Below are 27,083 nucleotides of genomic sequence, written 5' to 3' on the forward strand. Positions count from 1 at the left end.
TATGGATTACATGGAAAATGCCTTCTGTTTTCACAGTCTTCATGTCATTAGTGTTCTGTGTTGCAGAGATGACTTTTCCTTGTGAAAGAATGACTCCATTGATCTAGCAACTTATGCAGGTGTTCTCACACATGCTGGATAGCAAACCACCTGTGGAGCTTTTTAAACCTAAGGCAACCCAGGTTCCATGCCTCACCCCAGTCAGAATCTCTGGGCACAGGGGCCCAAAATCTACACCCTTAAAAACCTTTAGTGTACAGCCAGGCTTGAGAACCACTGGTTTAATGATAAACCCAAAACCAAATCCATTGCCCTTGAGTTGATTCCGACTCATAGCGACCCTATACGACAGAGTAGACTTGCTCCATAAGGTCTGCAAAGTTGTCATCTTCACAGAAGCAGGTCACCACATCTTTCTCCCATGAAACAGCTGGTGGGTTTAAACCACTGCCCTTTTGGTTAATAGTCGAGCACTTTACCACTGAGCCACCAGGACTCCTCCAGTTTAATGCTAAAACCAACCCAAACCAAACCCATTGCTATCGAGTTGATTCTGACTCATAGCGACCTTAGAAGACAGCAAAGGAAATTTTCTTTGAGACTTCAAATGTATTTTTCTCAGTTGGACAGCTGTTTATTCCTGCTGTAACCAAAACAGGTGCTATACTTGATTTAACGTGTTCCCAGAAACTCTGAGTTTTGTGCCATGTCTGCTCTGATACTGAGCGATGTGATGAAAAATGTCCGAGGTTACTAATTGGCCTTCACTTCTAGTCCGGATAAGACACACTGACAATGATGAAGTTTTCTCATTAGAGAAAAGAGATTAAACTTAGAGTTTAATCCCCTTTATGAATAGTGAGAGATAACTGCTTGAAGCAATGTGGTGGGATATCATACTGTGTTTGATAGTTTAGAGAATTTAGCACTTAGATGCTTGAACCACATTAGTACAACACTGGGTAATAAGAGCTTGGCTATGCTGAACAACAAAGCTTCTAGATGGCCAGTCTGTACACTAAGTTTAGGTCAAGTCTGAGAGATGGCGGAGGCAATGGGCTTCTTGACGTCCTGACTCTGGAATTACAGAAGAACATCTGGGAAAATTTTTAAGACTTCTAAGGCAGGTTAGTTTACAACCACCCTAGCTTATGCTGCCACCATTAGGTCCCTGCATCTTTTCCCACACTCCAAGCTCCCTTCCTGAACTTGCCCTTGGAGTTCTATAATAGACTGTAAACTCCATAAAGTAGGGGGCACTTTATGCCAGAGTCTGGCACAGCTGCCACTCAGAAACGCAGGCCCAGTGTTTTAGAACAAACACAGTCCTGTTATTTCCAAGGATCATACAGTCTCCATTTCTACTTTCCACAGTCCAATCCCAAGTTGGCATAGGTTGTTGTCCCTTAGCCTAAGGGTGGGTGGTGTGGCAATTAAACACAGCACAGCAGTGGAAGGTCAGGGGTTCCAATTCACCAGGAGCTCCTGGGACAAAGCAGTCTGCTTCCCTAAAGATTTACAGCCTTGGAAACCCTATGGGGCAGTTCTATTCTGTCCTGTAGGGTCGTATGAGTCCAAATCGACACCACAGAGTGGGTTTGGTTAGCGGGTTTTTTCTCTCAGCCGGTGCCCAAAGTATGAGCGTCACCAGGACACCCAGTGCTTAGTCAGTCACTGGAATGCTCTGCATCACTGGAGGAAGAGGTCTCAAAACGTGAAAATAACATGGGAAGGTGCAAAACCAACACTTTCTGACAGATTTCCTTAAAATCTTGCTGCTCAAGGGTGGTCCTCGGACCAGGAGCATCATCACCACCACCTGGGAGCTACTTAGAAAGCTGGAATCTCAGGTCCGTACCCCAAACTTACTGGAGCAGAATCTGCATTTTAACAAGACACCCAGTTAATGACTATTCATATTAGGATTTTAGAAACTAACAGATGTAGCAAAAGATCAATCCAGGGCTTCTCAGTCCCCGAACACGCAGGCTTAGTCTTTTCCTGCAAGCCTTGCACCCTCCGCGCTGTAGCAAGACACCCCAGGGACTTGGGAGCCTGCGCAGCCCAGGGCAATTTGGTGATTGGCTGCTGTGGCCACGTGACCGGCGCTGGGCCTCCCGTGCAAGCGGATTGGCTGTCGCGGACGCTGACGAACAGGGCTGGGGCGGGCCAGAGCCTGGTTGGAGGGGCGCGCGCGTGGACCAGAGGGGCGAAGGCGCGAGAGCGCTAGTGCGCGTGCGCGAGCGGCGGGGCTTTCTCTCCCGCCGTCGGAGGAAACCGGAGCGCTTGTCCTGAGGTGAGGGACCCCGTGGGGCTGCCCGTCCGGTCGCACCTTCGCCAGTCCGGGCCAGCGGGATGGCAGGGCGGGGCGTGGCGGGGGTAGTCTGGGGCTAACCCGCCCCGCCCCGGGAGCCCCGCTTCTGAGGTGGCCGCAGACCCAGGCTCAGCCAACACCTCGGTGCCTCGGTTTCCCTTTCGTACCCTCTTAGGCATCTCTACATCCTCCCCACCGCGGAGACAGGGCCTCCCGAGAGGAGTTGCCCACCTGGCAGCGTCGTCTCCACCTTTGTTTCCTGCCCAGAGGGATGCTGGCAGGTAAAGGGCGCTGGTGGTGAGGTGGGGGCGTTCCAGGCGCGGACCCGGGCTGGGGCCCAGCAGAAGGTGGCATTAATGCAGCGGGAAAATGAAGGAAGAAATGGAGTGTCCCGTTAAAGTGGCCCAGGCCTTGGGACGCGAACCTCTGAAGCCTCGGGACCCGCACTGATCCCGGGGCTGTGAGCGACGCCCAATTGCAGGCGCAGCTGTGCAGAAGCGCTCTCTGCCCCGGTGCGGGCGGGGTGGGGGCGGCGTGACCCTGGGACCGAGCCCGAGTGTCGCCCGGAGAAGCTTCTCTGCCCGCTGGACCTGCAGGCGAGCCCTGGGCCCAGGTTCCCCGCAGGTGGGCGCTCTGAGTGGGCTGAAGGGCCCAGTTTCCCCGCAGTTGGGCGCTCTGAGCGGGCTGAAGGGCCCAGGTTCCCCGCAGCTGGGCGCTCTGAGCGGGCTGCAGGGCCCAGGTTCCCCGCAGGTGGGCGCTCTGAGCGGGCTGAAGGGCCCAGGTTCCCCGCAGGTGGGCGCTCTGAGCGGGCTGAAGGGCCCAGTTTCACCGCAGCTGGGCGCTCTGAGCGGGCTGAAGGGCCCAGGTTCCCCGCAGCTGGGCGCTCTGAGTGGGCTGAAGGGCCCAGGTTCCCCGCAGTTGGGCGCTCTGAGTGGGCTGAAGGAACCCAGAGATTCCTTACAGGGGTAAAAATGTTCTAAGCAGCTGGGCGCTAGTGGAGCAGGTCTAAATGAGACGCTCAACTGGTGACTGGTGAATTGTGAGGAAGGAGATGCCTGCAGTGAACTGCGGACCAGGTCAGCACACTGAGATTCTTCTTCAAGAAGACAGATTTTGTATGTGTGTGGGGTGGGGGGTCGTTGTAAACTGAGGTTTTTCAGGGGCTGTTCGAAAAAAAAAATTTTTTTTTTTTTTTGTTCAAGAGGGAAAGTAGTTGTTTTCTGCATGTTACTGGGCTGTAGGGAGAGGAAGGCAGGGTCTAAATTAAGCCTCTTCAGACTTCCTCAGTTCTTTGAAAAGGGTGTGTTTGAAGAAGACCATTTGGCTGGCAGAAGAGGGATGTTCGGGGAGGGAATATCTCCTGTGAACCACGCTTTGAAAAGGGGAGGTGTGTGCAGGAGTTTCAGAGCAGATTAAAACTGCAGGGTATCGCCTACCTCTCTCCTCCATTTCTGCAGACCTGCACTAGGAAGGGTATACTGTACATCCTTATAGTGAAACATAAAAGGTCCCTTCAGTTTTCCCCTGGTTAACTACTTTGTTAATTTTACTGTATTCTGGAGTTTCAATGTAATCCATTTAGCATTTATTCTGGCATGAGATTGACAAAAATCTGTATTTACCTGATTCCTTGGAGACATCCTGATACTTTTTCAAAGCCCTTTTATTCGTATTCTCGCTACAGATTGGTTTCTTTAGGAAACAGTATGATTTTCAAACATCTGAGACATACTCCAGAGATGGATTATCCAATAAGCAAGGTACACATTGGGTTACTTGTGCCTACTTACTAGTCAAAATTTTACCTGTTTTTCACCACATGAAAGATGTGATGAAAGCCCCATGAAATTGTGCACTACTGATTGGTAAGTAAACACAAGCCAGTTGCACACCTTGCTTAGTGTAATCCCGTGAGTACCTTGCTTACTGGTTAATCCGCCCCTGCATCCTGACAAAATGTCTACACTTGATAGGAAATCAATTAGCTTGACAAGTTAAATAAAAAATAATTGAAGAGGGAGCACTTCGCTTTGTTAGGGAGCTGAGAACTCTGAGGTGCATGAAAGTAAAAGGAGAAGTTGGTGCGAAGCTCAAACTTGCTGGGAACATAAGAGCTGTTCCTAAACCAAACCAAACCCACTGCCATCGAGTCGATTCTGACTTATAGCGACCCTATAGGACAGAGTAGAACTGCCCCATAGAGTTTCCAAGGAGCGCCTGACGGATTTGAACTGCTGACCTTTTTGGTTAGCAGCCATAGCAGTTCACCACTACGCCACCAGGGTTTCCCAGCTGTCCCTAAAACCCACCCTTAAAAAAAAAAAACTTAGTAAAGTGAAATATAGGTTGTCGGCTAGTAGTTTGGAACACAAAGCAAATTATTGGGAATAACTTAAAATTTTGCCTAAAATTTTTAAGTTGGTATTGGTGATGGTAGAGGAAGGAATTCTGAAGGTTGAGAGAGGCGGTATAACTTAAAAAGTATATGCTTTTAGGTCTAAAGAAAAAAAATGTCATTTTTGTCATGCAGGCGGTTCCTGGATTACGAACGAGTTCCGCTCCTAAATCTGTCTTTAACTTGAATTTGTACGTAAGTCAGAACAGTTAGGTACGGTTTGTATCTAACATCAGTTAATCAAATGTTTGTCTTAGCATGTAGTGTACCTTTTCTATACATAAACATTAAAGAATCATTTCCAGCTACACTAAAATATCTTTAACATGATAATATGGTAATAATAACAGTGTTCTAATGCGCTTCCCAAAGTAGCTCCAGTTTATTATTATGAACCATTGTATACACCTCAAATTTTTAATGTAAGTAGGCTTTACGGGGATTGGTTTGTAACTACAGGTTGCATGTTAGTGGGTCTTTTGTAACTGGGGACTGCCTGTGAAAACTAAACAAAGGGCGTGCAGTTCTTATTTTAAGCCTATGGAAGGGGCTTTGAAAAGGTTGAAAAACACTGATCAGGTTAAGCAAGGGAAACCAGGAAGATCGGCAGGCTTCGTTCATCTTGAGGGACGCAACATATATCAGTGACGTATAGCACAAGGTTTTGTTTTCTGAGTCAGTAAAAGCTCACTAGTGTTATTTCCAAAACAACAACAAAATCGTTTCCTTTCTATCATTTCTGTCCTTTGGGTGAGGCACCTGGAGGATGGAGAGCAAATGAAAGAGATTAGAGTCCAACCTGCATGCCTAAGGAGTAGTGTCCTTTGAGAAGGATCTGTGTCACATTGTGTAAATACAAGAGCCTTCACATTGAGAGAGGTCTGAGCACCTTCCTTAGGATGTGAGACAGAGCTAGATAGCATAGCCTCAGGTGGGGACTGGGAGTGCTATTATGTGATACTGAAGCAGTGAGGGAAAAGGAGAGCCAGGAAATGTTGAATTCAGTGAGGCTCTTGCATTTGCAGCATTGAGGAGGCATTTCCAGGCAGAAGTGCCTCATTGTTGGCCAGCCTGGCTTTGCTTTACATGGCCTCCAGATGACCTGCCGGTCACAATGGAGGCTTCTGTGGAGGTTACACATCTCAGGTTGTAGCTTATGCTTATGATGTGCTCTAGGAAAGAAAGGCTCCCAAAGACAGAAATCTAGGCTGCCATTCCTGTCACCCATAGGCTTCCAGAAAGCAGATTGTGCCCTCCCTACCAGCAGGTGGCACTGCTGTCTCTGGGAATTCCTGGAGGAGGTGAAATAATGGAGCTGGCAAACCAGCAGTGTGTAGCCTCTAGTCTAGAAGATCTTGAGAGGCTTTGTGAGATCTCAGTCAAAGAGGAGCTCAAAGAAAATAGCTGTGAAAGCCAAAGTGTTTCTATAAGGTTGGAATAAAGGGTCTTATGGGGACTGAGGGATGGTTGTGGTTACTTTGCTGGGTGTGTGTGTGTGTCTTTGTGTAGTGGGCGAGAAGGCGGAATGTAACCTAACAATTAAGCATCAAAATACAGGGTTTGAAAGCACTTTGCATAAATTGGTTACTTGAATGTGAAGTTGAAATCATAATTCAATCAAAATTCCCTGTAACTTCATGGTTTCTACTTCTTTGCTTCTAAAGCTAGTCTACACACGTGGGTGGGATTCTGGAAATATACATGTGACTTTTAAACCTGATCAGTATCCAATAATCACATACTTTGAACGCAGGGGTGAGAGTATTAGTAAAAATATATACTGTTGGTTAATTAGCCACTATATTTCAGGGCTGACACAGAAGGCAGGTCAAAGTTATTCTCAAATCAGTTTCTTCTGAAACTTGAAACTTCCTAAGAAGTATGGATTTTCTTAAATTCTGTCCTTTTGAGATTTTATTCACAACCGAAAACTTGGACATTGGTTTTATTGACCTTACGAGCCAGGGTCCATTCATCCATTCTCTTTTTGGAAATAACTAGATGGCTGTCCGTTGAGTTGAATTTTGTAGACATGTTTGAGGGAGATGGGTGCTGTCGCCAGTGATGGGGAGGTTACAGTGCGTAGTGAGGCCCTCAGCTTTGACCCTGACCCAGGTAGAGGACACTGCCTTTGGTGCCAGTACCCCAGCCACCTGCTTTCTTTTGCAGTTCGTATTCTGTGCTCAGCTTATTGGAGGTTTATTTCTGTCTGTCTTCAAATGAACTGATGAGCTTGCTTTACTACCGATGACGAATCCTAAAATTCTGCTGGTGCTGGCTCAACATTATTAGTCGTTAGGGAGATGCAAATCAAAACCACAATGCCATACCACCTCACCCCCACTAGAATGGGTATAATAAAAAAAAAAAAAAAAGAGGAAAATAACAGCTGTTGGCAAGGATGTGGAGAAATTGGAACTCTCGTTCATTGCTGGTGGGAATGCAAAATGCCACAGTCGCTGTGGAAAACTGTTTGGTGTTTCCTTAAAAAAGTTAAATGTAGAACATATGACCCAGCAGTTCCAGTCCTAAGCATGTGGCCCGAAGAGCTGAGAGCAGGGATGCAAACAGCAACCTGTGTACCAGTGTTCATTGTAGCACAATTCACAGTAGCCAAAAGGTGAAAACAAGGGAAATGTCTATCAAGAGATGAATGCATAAACAAAATGTGGAATGTACATAACGATGGGCTGTTACTCAGCTGTGAAATCCTGGTACATGCTATAATGTGGATGAACCTGGAAAACATTATGCTGCGCAAAATAAATCAGTCACAGAAAGGTACTGTTTGATCCTTTTTATATGAAATAGGCAGATCTATAGAGACCAGAGCTTATTAGTGATCGCCGGGGTGGGACAGAGGAGTAAAGGGGAAGTCAGTGCTTAGGGGCCACTGAGTTCCTGTCAATGGTGGTGGGATAATTTGGAAAAGGATAGTCGTTGGTTGTATGAAATGTTGAATGTAATCAGTGTCACTGAATTGTACCTGTAAAAATTGTTGGGGAAAAAAATCCTGCTAGTACTAGATAGTGATAGTCACAACAGCTTATTAACATTGCCTCTTTATGTGACCCCAACTCTCTTCACTTTTCTGAACCTCAGTTTTCTCACCTGTTCACTGGGATTGATGAAGTGGCAAGTGTTGCTTAAGATTCCTTGCAAGTCTGAATTGTCTGATTAGGTGATATGTATAGATATTTCTGAAGCCTCTGGAAAATTCTCATTTAGAAGGCATTTTCATACTGTGAGTGTAGGGAGTCTTAGTCATGTAGTGCTGCTATAACAAATATCACAAGTGGATGGCTTTAACAAAGAGAAGTTTATTCTCTCTCAGCCCAGTAGGCTAGAAGCCCAAAGTCAGGGCGGTGGTTTCAGGGGAAGGCTTTCTTTCTCTATCGGCCCTGAAGGAAGGTCCTTGTGATGCATCTGTCTTCCCTTGGTCTGGGAGCATCTCAGCACAGGAACCTCAGATCCAAATGATGAGGTCTGCTCCTGGTGCTGCATCCCCAACTCTCCGCTTCCTTCCCTTTCCTTTTTATCTCTTGAGACATAAAAGGTGGTGCAGGCCAGATCCCAGGGAAACTCCCTTTACATTGGCTCAGGGAGATGACCTGATAAGGGTGTTACAATCTCACCCTACCCGTCTTTAACATAAAATTACAATCACAAAATGGAGGACAATCACAGAACGCTGGGAATCCTGGCCTAACCAAGTTGTTACACACATTTTTGGGGGACATAATACAATCCATGATATAGGGTGAGAAGAAATTTAAAGTCTCATTAATATTTATTTTGATAGCAAAGTTTTATTGTAAAATAAGAAACAGATATAAAAATGGGATATACAAAGGGGCGAGGAGAAGGGATACAGGCGAAGAATGCAAATGTGCCTTCCAGAGTGCAAAGAAATTAGACTCTGAGCATCTGGGGGCAGTAAGACATGTGGTGTGTACAGATCCCACATAAAAGCTGGAATCCTCCAGGAAGTGGGGTGGGGCGAGGTTTCCTTTTAGGTGCTGAGGTTTACCTGGAGGCTAGACAGGACGTGGCTAGGTCAGCAGAAAAGGAACTTGGAAACTCCCTCCCCTAAACCAGCTGTCCAGTCAATCCATCAACCAACAGGGACAGGGGGACCAGGACTCCCTAGAGGCCAAGTCCCAGATGCCATGTAATCTAATCTAAGACGATTTTAAGGCCAGCAGTCTGGTGACTTCCAGCACTGTGGGATCTTTGAGTCATACATACATCACTAACCTCATGGCAAACCGCAGGATGGTAGGTATCTGTATTTTCTAGACGTGCAGATTGCTGTCAGGAGCAATGAAATACCCTGAGATAGTTTCCCTGGCTAGTCTGCTAGTGATCTAGGCTTTCAACCCAGGCATGGCCAGTTCTGTGACTGGTTTTAAAATCTAATTCTTACATGCAGGAATGCTATCCTATCTTTCCCAAGCATTCTTTATAGTAAAAACCTTAAAATCTAAGCTAGAGTGTCCCTCATGCCCCCCAAAACGCCAGTGTAGGCCAACATCTTTAGCGGAGGCCCAGACCAAGGTACGTGAAGAGCTCCTGAGTGTGTTGGAGGCACACCTGTATGAAGCAGGGGTTCAAGCATGTGAATTTCAAAATGGTAGGGAAGGAAGGCAGGGGCAGGGTGTGTAAATGGGGGACAGGAAGTGAAGGACATTAGTCTGAGTCAGGCTGCTCTCTCTTGAACATAAGTTTTTTATGGCAGGAGGTAGATTGCCCTTTCTTAGACTTCAGAAGGCTAGATTGAGCCATGCTCCCCTCTGGCTGCTTCCCAGCCTGGGCGTCCTTCAGCCCCAAGGCCTCGTTCAGCTGTAGGAACATCTCGAAGCATTCATGCCCATGGATCTGATACAACTCATAGACGCCATGCCAATCAGTAATTGTGCAGATAAAATCATTAGGTTTTAGGTGATGGGATGGAATTCATTATGTGCATGTAATTATCTCAGGCATTATTTGGGATTTCTTTTTTTTTTTTTACATGAGATGTGATTTTCCTGGAATCAGGGAAGGGTTGTTGGGCCTTCCTGAGGTGTGTTGTCCAGAATGAAACCAGGTCTGATTGCCTTTTTCCTGTATTTTTTTTTTTTTTTTAATCAGGTTGTTAGCTCTGCCAGTTCACATTACCTCAACCACCATCCTCCTTCTCCGTGGATCACTTTCTTTAACTTTTCTGTCGTTAATTACTGTTTCCAGAAAGGGAACAACTTGCCAGAGAGTTGAAGATTCCAGGTTTGGTGGATAATAGCATTAGCAAAGCACATGGTTCTGCAGTTCCACTTAATCCTTCCTCAGTGGCAGTCACGTGTCCATATACTCATCTGTTTACAGTTGCTAGTGAATCAGGTAAGGAGCCCTGGTGGCACAATGGTTAAGCACTCGGCTGCTTACCATAAGGTTGGCAGTTGGAACCCACCCAGCGGCTCCATGGGAGAAAGACCTGGAAATCTGATGGCACCTAACAACAGTGACTCAGGCATTGGCATTGGGAGCATCATGACCAAGGCTGGCTTTGAGCTCTCATTGGTGCTGATGATTGTTGAGGCCAGAAGGAGAAAGTCACTGTTTGGTGTCCCCTTCTCAGAGTCCAGGTGGAAGTCTGGGAAGAAGGGGTAGAAAAGATACCACGTCTCTTTCTGAGCTCTCCAGCTTCTACAGCTTGAACTCAAATCAGACTCCTTGAAGAGAAAACGACAACTAATAGAAATCTAGGCAGAGCCAAGGATGGTTTGGAAAGAGGGACAGGAAGGGAAGAATTAAAAATAAAAACTCTGTTCAGCTTCAAAACTGTTTGGAGTGTTGTTTTAAGCTTCCGTTAGTACTTTGGAGCCCTTACTAGATAATGCCCCATTGCCCAGCCTCAGACAGAGGGCAGCCAGAAAGGCTGATGTCCTTAGGTGCCTCAAATGGCTCGGTAATGAGTGCAATTTACTGAACAAAGTAGACAATTAGGGTCTGTAGATCTCTGGAGATTCCCATCAATGTACATCATTACTGCTCTGTAGTGACGCATGTGCGTGGGGATGGGCAAAGCAGAGGAAAGGCAGCTGCAGAAGCATGTCAGCAACTGAAGACTCCAGGTGAGCAGCCAGGCACAGGCAGACCACAGCTCAGGGGATGGAGGTTGCTAAGGAAAGGAGCTGGTCTTTGCCGGGTTTTCTCAATAAAGGAAAAGAGTTGGGCTTTGCGAGCTCTACTCATTTTCCTTTGTGGCTCCCTATAGTTAACTGTTTGAACAGGTTTGAACAGTAACTAAAAAGTATAGCATGTCAGAAATAGCACTTGACCGGCATGTGTAAATGCTGTCCAATGATAAAACTGTAGAGTAAGCCATTCTTTAACTATCAGTCAGCGACCAAAGAAAGTAATCCTAGCGATACCAGTAGACCAGAGTTTCTCAACCTCAGTGCAGTTGACATTTTGACATTTTGGTCCAGACAGTTCTTGTTTTGGTGGTGGTGGTGGGGTGCTTTTTGTAGGATGTTTAGCAGCATCACTGGCCTCTGCTCACTGGATGTCAGTAGCATTGCCCTCCTCCCCAATCGTGACAATCAAAAGTATCTCCAGACACGCCAGCTGTCTGCGTGAGGGGGGAGGGGCACCCAAAGAGCCCCAGGTGAGAGTGACTACAGTGGGAGATGCAGTAATTTAATCTTGCTCTGAGTTTCTCTGGGACTGCATTTTAATGATTTAACCTCATCGTGCCTCAGCTTCCCTACCAGTAGACACAGTCTAAGGAAAGTAATGTGCATAGTACTGTGTGGGAACTAGGGGGTTCTCTGAGTGCTCAGAAACAATACCTGTCTCCCCACATTTCCAGGGCCCAAAGATCACTCTTAATCTTTTGATGGCAGTAACTGAGGGGCAGTGGGAATTGGGAGAAGGGTAAAGGCTTAGTGGTGTGGGAAATGGTGAACAGTACTGGCATCTGAGTTTATTTGAAGGCATCCTGTCCTAGTTTATTGTGACAGTGTATTCTGGATGAAGGCTTTCTTTTGGAGAGGAAAGAAAGGGGAGGGTGCAGCAGGCAGGAAGGAGGCTGTTGAGAAGAGCAGTCAGGAAAGTGCACTTGTTGGGGCGATCTCCTGATGTGAAAGTGACTCATATACAATTAGACCAGAGGACACAGAGAAGTGACCCCAAAAATCAGAATATCTTTGCACGTGACTGCTGATCCAGAAGAGTTGTTGCAGGTGATTAATGAAGACCAGAGACTGTTTGCAGAAGTCTCTTTGTTCTAGAGCCTTTACGTTTCTGTCTCCTCTCTTTTGGAATATGGAAAAAAGTTGTCCTCAGCATATGCCTTTGATAAATGCTTTACTATGATACGTGTGCTCTTTTGTTGCTCTTCAGAACTGTGTGTCGGAAAGGTGCGAAATGCTGTAATCCTGATCTAGACCCGAGTGATGTACGTTATTTTAATAGAAAGCACCAACTTGACTCCCAGGCAGGGTCAGTGCAGGAATTAGATGAAAACCATCCTGGCAGGCTTGCGTTCGCCCTTGCGGTGTTTTCTGGTCTCTGTAGTGTTAGATACACTTGCAAAGCTTATGACAAATGTGAACAGACCTTGGATCTAATAGGTGGAGATGCCATCTTAGACGGGTAGCCTTGTTATTTATATTCTGTCTGCCCTGCGTTTACAGTACTAGGTGTTTTTACTAGAAGGGGCACTTCTGTGTAGCAGAAAGGGGACAGTGAGAGAAGCTGTTTTGGTAGATAGGTTGGTGTCTTAGTCATCTAGTGCTGCTGTAACAGAAATGCCACAAGTGGATGGCTTTAACAAAGAGAAATTTGTTCTCTCACAGCTTAGAAGGCTAGAAGTCCAAATTCATGATGCTAGCTCCAGGGAGAGGCTTTTTCTCTGTGTGAGCTCTGAGAGTTGGTCCTTGTCAGCAATCTTCCCATCCTAGGAGCTTCTCAGTGCAGGGGCCTTGGGTCCAAAGGAAGCGCCCCCCTTGTGGTTCTGCATTCTTGGTGGTAGGAGGTCCCCATGTCTCTGTATTCATTTCTCTCTTTTATATCTTGAAAGAGATTGATTTAAAATCCAAACTAATTTTGTAGATTTAGTCCTGCCTCATTAACATAAATACCCCTAACCCCACCTCATTAAGATGATAGAGGTAGGATTTACAACACATAGGAAATTACATCAGATGACAAAGTGGTGGATCCTCATACAATACTGGGAATCATGGCCTAGTCAAGTTGACACACATTTTGGAATATGTTGAAGTTTTTAATCTAGTGCTACTCAAAGTGTGGTCCTAGTAGCATCAGCATTACCTAGGAACTTGTTAGAGATATAAATGATTGGAGCTCAGCCTGTTACCAGAGAATAGCCTGGGTTCTTGTCTTCGGTGTAAGAAAGAATTCAAACATTGAGACAAAGAGTGTCAAGCAAGCAAGGGGTTTTATTAGTTAGCAGAGGGTTAATAGCGAAAAGTGCACTTGACCAGAGAGCATCTAGCGGCTGCTCAGAGGGACAGTCTGAGAGCCCTGATAGTTGTTTTCTTAGGGTTTTATACCCTTTTTCTCTTCTCTCTCCGTCTTAACATTTAACAGCCAAGCCAGGGACCTTATCAAGTTAGGGACTATCTTATTGAGGAACGTCACCCCTCCCTGTCACTTCTTCTACCGGAGCATAAGCTCTCACCCTTCCCCTTAATCTTTCCCCCCTCAAGTGCCATTCTTCCAAATCTTTGGGGTTGTTGAAGGGGGGGTGGTCTGTCTTCTGTAGCTACTTCTTGCTGTCACTGGGGGCATAGAGCTGGCCCTAGGAGTGGCACTTGTTCTCTAATGGGGGTGGTTAGCTCGACTTCATGGAGCCAGGAGTGAAGCTTTGGGCAGCTTGATCCAAAGGGTTTTCAAGACTTATATTATTTGTTGATGTCTGAATTCCAGCCATTTGCAACTGAAACTGTTGTAACCTGGAGGATATAAAAAGAGTGAGTATTTTGAAGAGGCAGGGCCCAAATAGTAAAAAAAGAATCAAAGACATTAAAGGGCCACAGAATGGTGTTTTCATGGGGCCCGTGGTCGATACTGGCCAGTTTATTGAAATTGGTAGGTTTTATTCTGTAGGCTTTCATCCTCTCAACCAGGCACACTAACATGTGGTCTCTTGTCCACCTGCTTCTTTGGGTATTATAATCCCTTCTCGGGTCTGCGTCTTGGACTGTGGCGGTGCCCATGGGGTAGGCCTGTTGGTTTTTTTTTTTTTTTTTTAATATTTTTTTATTGTGCTTTAAGTGAAAGTTTACAAATCAAGTCAGTGTCTCACACAAAAACCACATACACCTTGCTACACACTCCCAATTACTCCCCCCCTAATGAAACAGCCTGCTCTCGTGTCCATTTTGCCAGCTTCTAACCCCCTCCACCCTCTCATCTCCCCTCCAGGCAGGAGATGTCAACATAGTCTCAAGTCTCCACCTGATCCAAGAAGCTTACTTCTCACCAGCATCCCTCTCCAACCCATTGTCCAGTCCAATCCATGTCTGAAGAGTTGGCTTCAGGAATGGTTCCTGTCCTGGGCCAACTGAAGTTCTGGGGGCCATGACCACTGGGGTCCTTCCAGTCTCAGTCAGACCATTAAGCCTGGTCTTATGAGAATTTGGGGTCTGCATCCCACTGCTCTCCTGCTCCCTCAGGGGTCTCTGTTGTGTTCCCTGTCAGGTGAGTCATCGGTTGTAGCCAGGTACCATCTAGTTCTTCTGGTCTCAGGATGGTGTAGCTGCTGGTTCATGAGGCCCTTTCTGTCTCTTGGGCTCATAAATGCCGTGTGTCCTTGGTGTTCTTCATTCTCCTTTGATCCACGTGGGTTGAGACCAATTGATGTATCTTAGATGGCTGCTTGCTAGCATTTAAGACCCCCGACGCCACACTTCAAAGTGGAAGGCAGAATGTTTTCTTAATAGAATTTATTTTGCCAATTGACTTAGATGTTCCCCAAAGCCATAGTCCCCAAGCCCCCGGCCCTGCTCCGCTGACCTTCAAAGCGTTCAGTTTATTCAGGAAACTTCTTTGCTTTTGGTCCGGTCCAGTTGTGCTGACGTCCCCTGTATTGAGTGCTGTCCTTCCCTTTACCTAAAGTAGTTCTTATCTACTATCTAATTAGTGAATGCCCCCTCCCCCCTCTTATAACCACAAAAGAATGTTTTCTTCTCCCTTTGAACTATTTCTCAAGTTCTTATAATAGTGGTCTTATACAATATTTGTCCTTTTGCAACTGACTGATTTCACTTAGCATAATGCCTTCTAGGTTCCTCCATGTTATGAAATGTTTCACAGATTCCTCACTGTTCTTTATCGATGCGTACTATTCCATTGTGTGAATATACCATAATTTATTTATCCATTCATCTGTTGATGGGCACCGTGGTTGGTTCCTTCTTTTTGCTATTGTAAACAGTGCTGCGATAAACATGGGTGTGCATATATCTGTTCGTGGAAAGGCTCTTATTTCTCTAGGATATATTCCAAGGAGTGGGATTGCTGGATCATATGGTAGTTCTATTTCTAGTTTTTTAAAGAAGCTCCAAATCGATTTCCAAAGTGGTTGTACCATTTTATATTCCCACCAGCAGTGTATACATGTTCCAATCTCTCCACAGCCTCTCCAACATTTCTTATTTTGTGTTTTTTGGATTAATGCCAGCCTTGTTGGAGTGAGATGAAATTTCATTGTAGTTTTGATCTGCACTTCTGTAATGGCTAATGATCATGAATATTTCCTTATATATCTGGTAGCTACCTGAATGTCTTCTTTAGTGAAGTGTCTATTCATATCTTTTACCCATTTTGTAATTGGGTTATTTGTCTTTTTGCAGTTGAGTTTTTGCAGTATCATGTAGATTTTGGAGATCAGGCGCTGATCTGAAATGTCATAGCTAAAAACTTTTTCCCAGTCTGTAGGTAGTCTTTTCACTCTTTTGGTGAAGTCTTTGGATAAGCATAGGTGTTTGATTTTTAGGAGCTCCCAGTTATGTAGTTTTTCTTCTACATTCTTTATAGTGTTTTCTATACTGTTTATGCCATGTATTAGGGCTCCTAACGTTGTCCCTATTTTTTCTTCCATGATCTTTATTGTTTTAGATTTTATATTTAGGTCTTTGATCCATTTTGAGTTAGTTTTTTGTGCATGGAGTGATGTATGGGTCTTGTTTCCTTTTTTTTGCAGATGGATATCCAGTTATGTCAGTACCGTATGTTAAAAAGACTGTCTTTTCCTCATTTAACTGTTTTGGGGGCCTATGTCAAATATCAACTGTTCACATGTGGCTGGGTTTATGTCTGGATTCTCAATTCTGTTCCATTGGTACATGTATCTGTTGTTGTACCAGTACCAGGCTGTTTAGACTACCGTGGCGGTATAATAGATTCTAAAATCAGGTAAAGTAAGGCCTCCCACTTTGTTCTTCTTTTTCAGTAATGCCTTATTTATCCGAGGCCTCTTTCCCTTCCATATGAAATTGGTGATTTGTTTCTCCATCTCCTTAAAGAATGTCGTTGGGATTTGGATCGGAATTGCATTTAATGTATAGATCGCTTTTGGTAGAATAGACATTTTTATACTGTTAAGTCTTCCTATCCACGAGCAAGGTATGTTCTTCCACTTATGTAAGTCTCTTTTGGTTTCTTGCAGAAGTGTACTGTAGTTTTCTTTGTATAAGTCTTTTACATCTCTACTAAGATTTATTCCTAAGTATTTTATCTTCTTGGGGGCTACTGTAAATGGCATTGATTTGGTGATTTCCTCTTCAGTGTTTTTTTTGTTGGTGTAGAGGAATCCAACTGATTTTTACATGTTTCTCTTGTATCCCGGTACTCTGCTGAACTCTTCTATTAGTTTCAGTACTTTTCTTGAGGATTCTTTAGGGTTTTCTGTGTATAAGATCACTTGTACAAAGTATCTGCAAATAGAGGTACTTTGACTTCTTTCTTGCCAGTCTGGATGCCCTTTATTTCTTTATCTAGCCAAATTGCTCTGGCTAGGACTTCCAGCACAGTGTTGAATAAGAGTTGTGATAAAGGGCATCCTTGTCTGGTTCCCGAACTCAGTGGGAATGTTTTCAGGCTCTCTCCATTTAGGGTGATGTTGGCTTTTGGCTTTGTATAAATACACTTTATTATGTTGAGAAATTTTCCTTCTTGTCCTGTTTTGCTGAGAGTTTTTATCATGAGTGGGTGTTGAACTTTGTCAAATGCCTTTTCTGCATCAATTGATAAAATCATGTGATTCTTGTCTTTTGTTTTATTTATGTGGTGGATTTCATTAATTGTTTTTCTAATGTTGAGCCATCCCTGCATACCTAGTATGCATCCCACTTGGTCATGGTGAATTATTTTTTTGATATGTTGTTGAATTCTATTGGCTAGAATTTTGTTGAAGATTTTTGCATCTGTGTTCATGAGGGATATAGGTCTATAATTTTCTTTTCTTGTGGTGTCTTTCCCTGGTTTTGGTATCAGGGATATGGTGGCTTCATACAATGAGTTTGGTAGTATTCCGTCCTTTTCTGTGCTCTGAAATACCTTTAGTAGTAGTGGTGTTAACTCTTCTCTGAAAGTTTGGTGGAACTCTGCAGTGAAGCCATCCGGACCAGGGCTTTTTTGTGTTGAGAGTTTTTTGATAACCTCTTCTTTTGTTATGAGTCTATTTAGTTGTTCTACCTCTGCTTGTGTTAGTTTAGGTAGGTAGTGTGTTTCTAGGAAGTCATCCATTTCTTCTAGGTTTTCAAATTTGTTCGAATATAGTTTTTCATAGTAATCTGATATGATTCTTTTAATTTCAGTTGGGTCTGTTGTAATATTGCTCCTCTCATTTCTTATTTGGGTTCTTTGCTTCCTCTCCTGTTTTTCTTTTGTCAGTTTGGCCAATGATTTATCAATTTTGTTAGCATTTTTGAAAAAACCAGCTTTTGGCCTTGTTAATTCTTTCAATTGTTTTTCTGTTCTCTATTTCATTTAGTTCAGCTCTCATTTTTATTATTTGTTTTCTTCTGGTGCCTGTGGGTTTCTTTTGTTGCTCTCTTTCTATTTGTTCAAGTTGTAGGGATAATTCTTTGATTTTGGCCCTTTCTTCTTTTTGAATGTGTCCATTTATTGATATAAGCTGGCCTCTGAGCACCGCTTTTGCTGTGTCCCAAAAGTTCTGATAGGAAGTGTTTTCATTCTCACTGGATTCTCTGAATTTCTTTGTTCCATCCTTAATGTCTTCTATAATCCAGTCTTTTTTGAGCAGGGTATTGTTTAGTTTCCAAGTGTTTGATTTCTTTTCCCTGCTTTTCCTGTTATTGATTTCCACTTTTATGGCCTTATGGTCAGAGAAGATGCTTTGTAATATTTCAGTGCTTTGGATTCTGCTAAGGCTTGCTTTATGACCTAATATGTGGTCTATTCTAGAGAATGTTCCGTGTGCACTAGAAAAGAAAGTATAGGTGGTTGATGTTGGGTGGAGTGTTTTGTATGTGTCTACGAGGTCAAGTTGGTTGATTGTGGCATATAGATCTTCCATGTCTTTATTGAGCTTCTTTCTGGATGTCCTGTCCTTTACTGAAAGTGGTGTGTTGCAGTCTCCTACTATTATTGTGGAGCTGTCTGTCTCACTTTTCAATGCTGATAGAGTTTGTTTTATGTATATTGATCAGCCCTGTCACTGGGTGCATAAGTATTTAATATGGTTATATCTTCCTGGTCTATTGTCCCTTTTATCATTATGTAGTGTCCTTCTTTATCCTTTGTGGTAGATTTAACTTTAAAGTCTATTTTGTCAGAAATTAATGTTGCTACTCCTGCTCTTTTTTGATTGTTGTTTGCTTGATATATTTTTTCCCATCCTTTGAGTTTTAGTTTGTTTGTGTCTCTAAGTCTTTGTTGGTTTTGTATATATAGCCCATCTGCAAATCGTCTAGCTGTGTCGGAGAGATTTAGTTTTTCTCCCTGGGTGAGCGTTTGGTTACAGATTATCGTTATCTCTTTCTAACCTAAAGAAAAAAAAAAAAACAAACCCATTGCCGTGCTGAAGATCATTCAAAAACGGCTGCAGCAGTATATTGACAGGGAACTAGCAGAAATTCAGGCTGGTTTCAGAAGAGGACGTGGAACCAGAGATATCATTGCTGATGTCAGATGGTTCCTGGCTGAAAGCAGAGAATACCAGAAGGATGTTTACCTGTGTTTTATTGACTATGTAAAGACATTTGACTGTGTAGATCATAACAAACTATGGATAACACCGTGAAGAATAGGAATTCCAGAACACTTAATTGTGCTCATCAGTAATCTGTACATAGATCAAGAGGCAGTCGTTCGGACAGAACAAGGTGATACTGATTGGTTTAAAGTCAAGAAAGGTGTGCATCAGGGGTGTATTCTTTCACCATACCTATTTAATTTGTATGCTGAACAAATAATCCGAGAAGCTGGACTATATGAAGAAGAACGGAACATCAGGATTGGAGGAAGACTCATTAACAACCTGCGTTATGCAGATGACACAACCTCGCTTGCTGAAAGTGAAAAGGACTTGAAGCACTTACTAATGAAGATCAAAGACCACAGCCTTCAGTACGGATTACACCTCAACATAAAGAAAACAAAAATCCTCACAACTGGACCAGTGAGCAACATCATGATAAACAGAGAAATGATTGACGTTATCAAGGATTTCATTTTACTTGATCCACAATCAACAGCCATGAAGTGTCAGTCAAGAAATCAAAAGACGCGTTGCATTGGGCAAATCTGCTGCAAAAGACCTCTTTAAAGTGTTGAAGAGCAAAGATGTCACCTTGAAGACTAAGGTGCACCTGACTCAAGCCATGGTATTTTCAATTGCATCATATGCACGTGAAAGCTGGACGGTGAATAAGGAAGACCAAAGAAGAATTGACGCCTTTGAATTGCAGTGTTGGCAAAGAATATTGAGTATACCATGGACTGCCAAAAGAACGAACAAGATCTGTCTTGCTCCTTGGAAGCAAGGATGGCGAGACTGCGTCTTAACATACTTCAGACATGTTGTCAGGAGGGATCAGTCCCTGGAGAAGGACATCATGCTTGGCAAAGTACAGGGTCAGTGGAAAAGAGGAAGACCCTCAATGAGGTGGATTGCTAGAGTGGCTACAACAGTGAGCCCAAGCATAACAACGATTGTAAGAATGGCACAGGACCAGGCAGTGTTTCATTCTGTTGTGCATAGGGTCGCTATTCTTTGGAACTGACTCGACGGCACCTAACAACAATGCTAAATTTCAGTTAGAAGGTAGTGCAGATGTGAGTTTTCTCTTCCAAGTTTATACACCTCTTGAATTCTATCCACAGATTTCCTAGATTAAGAAACTCTTAAGAGGGCCTGCTGCCGTACCCATTAAACTTTTGGCTGCTGAGTGCGGTTCAGTTCGATCCACCAGTAGCTGTGTGGGAGAAAAGACCTGACAATCTGCCCTCTTAAAGACTGCAGCCTTGGAAACCCTATGGGGCAGTTCTGCCCTGTCCTGTAGGGTTGTTACGAGTCATAATCAAATCGATGGCATGCAAGAAGAAGCCCTTGTTTAGTATCATTTACCGATGGCATAAACTGGATTTAAAAATATACATCCAAGGTTATTAATAAACATTTCCCTAGCTTCAAAAGACTTGCAACAATTAAAAATGATTCTTATGAAAAATGATCCTTAAAGACATTGACGTTAAAAATATTTTAATGGCTTTTTACAATAGTTGAGATACGAAGAGGTGTATTCATCCTCCCAGTCATTCTTTTATTTATCTATTAAGAATTCTCTGAGTTGGAACCGACCCAACTGCAATGGGTTTTTTTTTTTTTAAATGCAGCAATTAGGGGCAAAACCTGCCACAGTGATTATAGCAAGTTTAGCTGGTGGCAGACAACTAGCTGTTCCCCCAAAATTTGTTCTCTCCTTCCGTAGAGTTGTCCCTGGGAAGTTGCTGCCAAGCCAAGGACTGTATGTCCTCCCCCTGCATCTAGGTGGAGGTGATAAGATGAGCTCTCAGCAGTGGAATGTGAGCATAAATGATGGATGCCTCTTCCAGGCCAAGGCTTTGAAGAAGCAGACATGCCTTCCTCACCGTCTTTTCTTCTGTCTGCCGGTTGAATATTGAAGAAGTCAGCCTGGGTCCCGGAATGACTCACGGAACAAAGTGCCCCCCAGTCCCCTTCCACAATATTCAAGACCCACTTTGGACATCCCAGGATTGAATGATAAACTTCTATTGTGCTAAACTATTGAGATTTTGGGGTTTGTCTGCTACAGCGGCCACTTTTTCCTCAACTAATAGGAGAGGCATCAATTAGGGATTTTGTATGGGGGCCCTGATTTCCCTGCCCATCATGGTTGGTATGGCAGGTATTGCAAACTGGATCACTCAACTCTATTCCAACCCCTTTGTAGTGGGAAAGCTAAATGGAAGAACGTCAAAGATATTTCCTCATTTCCCAGACACCCATTTCTAGTTCAGGCTTCACATGAGACACAGGTTGTTCCAGGTGGGCATACTTGTGTGTGATTTAGGAGGCAGAAATGAACATAATGAGTGCAGGTCATGCTCCTACTATTTCTACTGTTTCTTCTATCAACCATGTTTGTGAGGCTACAGATAATAGAAAAATCCACTTGCAAGGGCTTAAATAAATAGGAACTTATTTTTTCAGCTAACAAGAAGTTTGGAGGTAGGCAGATACTGGTGTTGGTTCATGAATTCAACAGTGTCAGGGTCAGCATCTGTGCAGTTCTTTTGGATGTCCCCTCGTGGTTGCAAGGCCATTGCTGCAGCTCCACCCATCACATCTGTATTTCAGGCAGGAAAAAAAAAAGAAAGAAGAAGAAGTAGAAAACGGGAACAGCAATGCCAACTGCTTCTTTTTATCAGAAAGGCAAAAGCTTTCCCAGAATACTTCACGACAACTTACCTGTAGGTCTCACTGTCCAAAACTGGGCACATTGCCACCTGAACAAATTTAGGGTTCTGTTGGCATGCAAGAGGGAAGGATAACCTATAGGGTACCCTAAAACATAGAAGTCATGGTCACTGTTCTGAAAAAAAAAAAAAATTTAGGGTTCTGTTGGCATGCAAGAGGGAAGGATAACCTATAGGGTACCCTAAAACATAGAAGTCATGGTCACTGTTCTGAAGGACCTGATAATGGCTTTATAGAAACAAAATATATGCATGTACATTTGAATAATAATACCAGAGTTAAGAAAAGTTATAAGACAATAATGTAAGTTACAGGGCAGACATTTTAGAGGAGATGGGAATTGTAGGGGTTTTATTTTTTTTAATCTATCCCACCTCATTTTCAGGAGGGCTGTTGTGAAGAACCATGCATCTCAGCTGAACTCTGTGGATAGCCTCTTGCTTGCCCATGGTGCCATGCTAGCATCACCTGCCAGAGAAAACCAGTGTTCTGAGTGAGTGTCCAGATGAAGTGCCCTTGGCAGGATTGATGAACAGGAAGTGGTAAACTTTGACCTGGTCCTGGGAGAATGAGAAGATACTACAAGGACCGAGGAAAGGGTCCTGAACACAACTCCAGAAGTTAATTTTGTGAGTAGAGCGTTTCCCTGGATGCCAGAAATGCTTAGGATGGCCACCTTCCTGTAATTAACCCGAATCTCCTTAGTCACCCAGACATAATGCAGGCTCTGAATTTGCCTCCAGAGAGGAAAGGGCCCTCACCCTGGAATCACTGGCACTTGCCTTTCGACGTGAGATTTATTGACATGAATGATCCCAGTCCCCTATGGAGTTGCCTTGACCACGGAGATAATAATTTACCTTCTATGGCAGCAGTGCTCCTGAGGAATGAGCATTAAGTATTTGCAATGAGTATTTTCTGGTTTTTATTTAAATTTGTTGGCTTTTGTGATATTTGTCCCTGGATCATTTGTCATTCAAGCTCAACTTTAATTTTCTCACTAACATGGTTCAACAACCCATTGGGATGCTGCTTTGGGAAAGGATGAAAATCTGCAGAAGCACCTCTCCCATATCCCTAGGTCCTTACCACTTCGTTGTGTCTCAGGCCTGCTTCCAACTGCCAGTCTCGAACCTCTCTGCCTGAGGGCTCTCTTGGAAACTGTGGAAAGTCTCTCTCTGTCTGCCCACACTGCAGGCCAGAGTGCCCAAGACTCATACCACCCTCCCTTCAGGGTAGCTATCAACCAAGGACTGATGGGATTTGATGAACATACATACCTCAGCTCCTCCACCCCTGTGGTAGGATAACCCTGATGAGTGTGTTATCCCACATGTGTGAGCATGTGAGGCAGGAGCCCATGGCTTGTTGCCTACCACACCTTTGGCACTTTATCTCTTGTAGAATCTCTCTAGGCGGCTCCCTGGGCTGGACTCCTCTCTCCACCATTAGTTAAACCTGGAGATAGCAGTGCTTCTCCTTGGTCTTCCTGGGGTTGCCAGGGCTTTTTATTTTCCAGAGTTGATTGATAACATTACCATTCCTCACTTGATGTGCCAGCATGCTTAGGGGAACCAGTGCAAGGCAGATAGGAGAGAAGAACTCAATGGGTTACCTCAGCTCCTGAATTTTCCCCAAACATCCTTGTTGAAAAAAGAAACCAGTTCCTAAAATTTAGTACCACTCTTTGGCCAACTTTAACCTGGAGAGATTATAAATACGCTTTTTTTTTTTTTAAGAACTTTTCATTAACCCAGGTGAATTCCCCCTTTTTTTTTTGCAGATAGCCTTTTAGGAAACGCAGTGTGGGCAGAAGAAGGAAGCTGGCTGTCTAGGCTTCGGCAATATTGATGTTAGTTGACTCAGAGAGTCAAAGAGACAGAACGTCCCTTGAACATTAAGGAGTCAAAAAGAGATCCCTAAGCACTCAAAAAAGTCATAGAAAAAGGAAAGTTTAAAAAAAGAAAGAAAAGAAAATGTATTAAACATCTACCTTCAGCTTGGCACTTGCCTTTTTTTTTTTTAATCAATTTTGCCACCGTCTGTCCTCTCCCTCATCTCCTAGGGAAGAGGTTGCATACCTCTAGGGGGAGTGTCTTAGTTATCTAGTGCTGCTTTAACCAAGAGAAATTTATTTTCTCAGTCTAGTGGCTAGAAGTCCAAATTCAGGGCAACAGCTCCAGGAGAAGGCTTTCTGTCTGTCAGCTCGGAAGAAAGGTCCTTGTCATCAATCTTCCTTTGGACTAGGAGCTTCTTGCCGCAGGAAGCTCAGATCCAAAGGACACGGTCTGCCCCCGGCGCTACTTTCTTGGTGATGTGAGGCCCCCTTTCTCTCTGCTTGCTTCTCCTTTTTAAAACTCAAGAGAGATTGGTTCAAAACATAATCCAATCTTGTAGATTGAGTTTGGCCTCATTAACATAACTGTCTCCTATCCCACCTCATTAACATCATAGAGGTAGGATTTACAACTCATAGGAAAAACACATCAGATGACAAAATGGTGGACAATCACACAATACTGGGAATCATGGCTTAGCCAAATTGATACTTGTATTTTGGGGGGATACAATTCAATCCATGACAGGGAGCCATTCTTGAGAAGCATGGAAAGTCCCTTCTTGGGGATTTCCCCCTTTCGCTGGAAAGTTTGCAGACCATCTCCCATTCCCCCATGATGATCCATTGCTCCTTGCTTCTGTATTCTTAGATGCTTAGGCCTCTGTTTGTCTCTGACTTCCAGCTTCTGTAAAGGGGCTCTCACCCTCCCACCCCCCTTTAATGTCCATATTGGACAAAGCTATTTGGCTTGACCAGCCCCTTTTTCAGCTGCAAGCCTGGCCTCCGGCCCAATGATAAGCACCCACCCTTCTTGTTTCTATTTCAGATATTGAGCTGCTCACAGCTCTGTGGGTCTCCTGCAGATTAACTGGGCTAGGCATTCTGTCCCAGGCCCCAGGCTGCAGGTTGGGTTCAAGTCTGCTCCGCATGTCTTGTTCTGGAGCCTAGGCCAAAGGGTCAGCAGCTACCTAGAGCATGTTCTTCTCATGGTGGATCAGCAGAGCACAAGGGAGCACCCCAGCCACGCAAGCACATTTCAGGCCTCTGTTGACATCACGTGTCCAGCCAGAAGTTGCGAGGCAGGTGTCTTCCACTCTCCATGAAGCCGTTAGTGGACTGTGAATGATTTTATTACAAGAGGATGACAAACATGGACCAGTAATTCAGTGTCTCAGGTACCTATGGTCATGTTGATGTGTGTCTCTTTAAATAGAACTTTGTTCCCATTTGGGCTTTTCCGAGTAGCCAAAATAAGTGTCTATGTCGCTGGGAACGGAGGAAGTGGGGAGAAAGAAGAAGCAGAGAGTTAGCGTGGCACGTTTGCACTCTCAGGACACTGAGTACAACTCCGTGTTGGTGTGTTCCTGTATGTGTTTATTCATATGAGAAAGAAATGCAAAGAAGGACATGAAAGTTGTAAAACTGCTTTGAAGTTCATTCATTAACTTCTAAAAAGAAAGCCCTTCAAATTCTGAAAGACAGACAAATGCTTAAAGGCATATTAAGGGAGTAAGTACCTGGTGCACAAAAAAAGTTTTTAACTTTGACTAAGCCCTGTTTTTAAGGGAAAAAAATAGAAACCATCAGCTACGATGTTGCAAAACTGTCAAGTAGAAAACTCACAACTGATAAGTCACTTGACTAATTCACAGGGAGGGAGGGGAAGGGAAGAAGTTGGTGGTCCTACCAGTATTTGCTGGCAAATTCTGACTTACTCCGGTAGCCACCAGTTGACAAAATTGAGAGTATTCAAAAACTTGTGACTAGTCCCAGTATTTAAAAAAAGAAAAGAAAATTTTGAGACAAACAGAGACATCTGGAAAAAGATGTTCTTGGTTTTCCCATAGTAACTACGTGTGGCTGAGTGCGCTGGGACACTTCTCTCCCGGGACCATTCCCGCAGCAAGTCCTGGGCACTACTTCTGTTTCCACATGCAGCTCACATGAGCAGCCGCACATGTTCTGGGCCCTCAGCCACACAGCCCTCCTCATCTGTTGTCTCAGGCCAACATGAATTGCACACGCTTTAGAACAGGGTCTTACCCATAAATACTCAATGCTTTTCATCTTCAAAGCACTGTGCAAGGAATACCTGGTCTGTGCTGAGTATTCATGTCCAATCTTATTTTATGGCGTAGTTTTGCTTACTAATGACTGTTGTTGTAGTTGTTAGTTGCTGTAGCATCAACTCTGACTCATGGCGACCCCGTGTGCAACAGAAAAAATGTTGCCCGGTCCTGTGCCATCCGCACAATTGCTGGTGTGCTCAAGTCCGTTGTTGTGGTCACTGTGTATTTTGAGTGCCTTCCAACCTAGGGGGCTCATCCTCCAGCACTATACTGGGCGATATGCTGTTGTGATCCATGAGGTTTTCATTGTCAAATGTTTTCATCATATTTTGGAAGTTTTCAGTGATTTTCTTTAAATATTCTTTCTGTCCCTTTTTCTCTCTCCTCTGTGACTCCCATGATGTGTATGTTGGTTAGCTTGATGGTGTCCCAGAAGTCTCTGAGACCCTGGTCATTTTTCTTCATTCATTTTTTTTTTTTTCTATTTCTCAAATCAGATAATCTTAATAGTCTTGTCTTCAGGTTTGCTGATTCTTTTTTTTTTTTTCTGCCAGTTCACATCTGCTCTGGAGCTCCTCTAATGAATGTTTCTTTTTTAGCAATTGTACTTTAAAACTCTAGAATTTCTTCCTTTTTTAAAAGTATAACTGCTTTCTCGTTATCAATATTCTTTATTTGGTGAGACATTAATCTCACATTTTCTTTGATTTTTTGGACGTGATTTCCTTTGTAATAGCTGATTTAATGTTTTTGTCTAGTAAATCCAAAATATGGGTGCCTCGGGAACAGTTTGAGGTATACTTTTTTATTTTTTTGCATGTCTCATAATTTGTTGTTAAAGACCGGATTTTTTACTTAATATACTGTGGAAAACCGAAATTGTATTCCCCACCTCTGTAGGATTTGTTGTTGTTGCTGTTTGTTTAGTGTCTTTCTTGGGTTACTTCTGTAAAGCTTGTATTCTTAGTTATGTGCAGCCACTGAAATCTCTGCTTGCTTAGCTTATCCATAAACCCATTGCTGTCAAGTGGATTCTGACTCAGAGCAACCCTATAGGACAGAGTAGAACTGCTCTGTAGGGTCTCCAAGGAGCAGCTCGTGGATTTGAACAGCCAGCCTTTTGGTTGCCAGCCTGAGCTCTTAACCACCATGGCACTGGGGTTTCTTAGTGTCAGCAAATGATGAGACAGAGATTTCCTTAAATGCCTTAAATCAACAAGTCTCCCAGCCTTTTCCAAGGGGCTCAGTGTGTGTGAGGCATGGCGTCA

General features: G+C 43.8%; 1 long non-coding RNA gene across 5 annotated transcripts in view; it reads left to right on the top strand.

Annotated features, from left to right (window-relative positions):
• Positions 1 to 2,186: 2,186 nt before the first annotated feature.
• Positions 2,187 to 27,083, top strand: part of LOC135228725 (uncharacterized) — a 68,337-nt gene continuing 43,440 nt past the window's right edge. For 4 of the 5 annotated variants that reach the window (XR_010319507.1, XR_010319509.1, XR_010319505.1 and 1 more), the window contains exons 1-4: positions 2,187 to 2,296; positions 2,490 to 2,595; positions 22,073 to 22,316; positions 23,471 to 24,921. This is a non-coding gene — a long non-coding RNA (uncharacterized LOC135228725). The remainder of the gene's footprint in view (positions 2,297 to 2,489; positions 2,596 to 22,072; positions 22,317 to 23,470; positions 24,922 to 27,083) is intronic. The other variant, XR_010319506.1, reaches the window with a different exon arrangement.

This window comes from Loxodonta africana, chromosome 27, assembly GCF_030014295.1.
Source record: "Loxodonta africana isolate mLoxAfr1 chromosome 27, mLoxAfr1.hap2, whole genome shotgun sequence".
In the NCBI taxonomy this organism is placed as follows: Eukaryota; Metazoa; Chordata; class Mammalia; order Proboscidea; family Elephantidae; genus Loxodonta; species Loxodonta africana.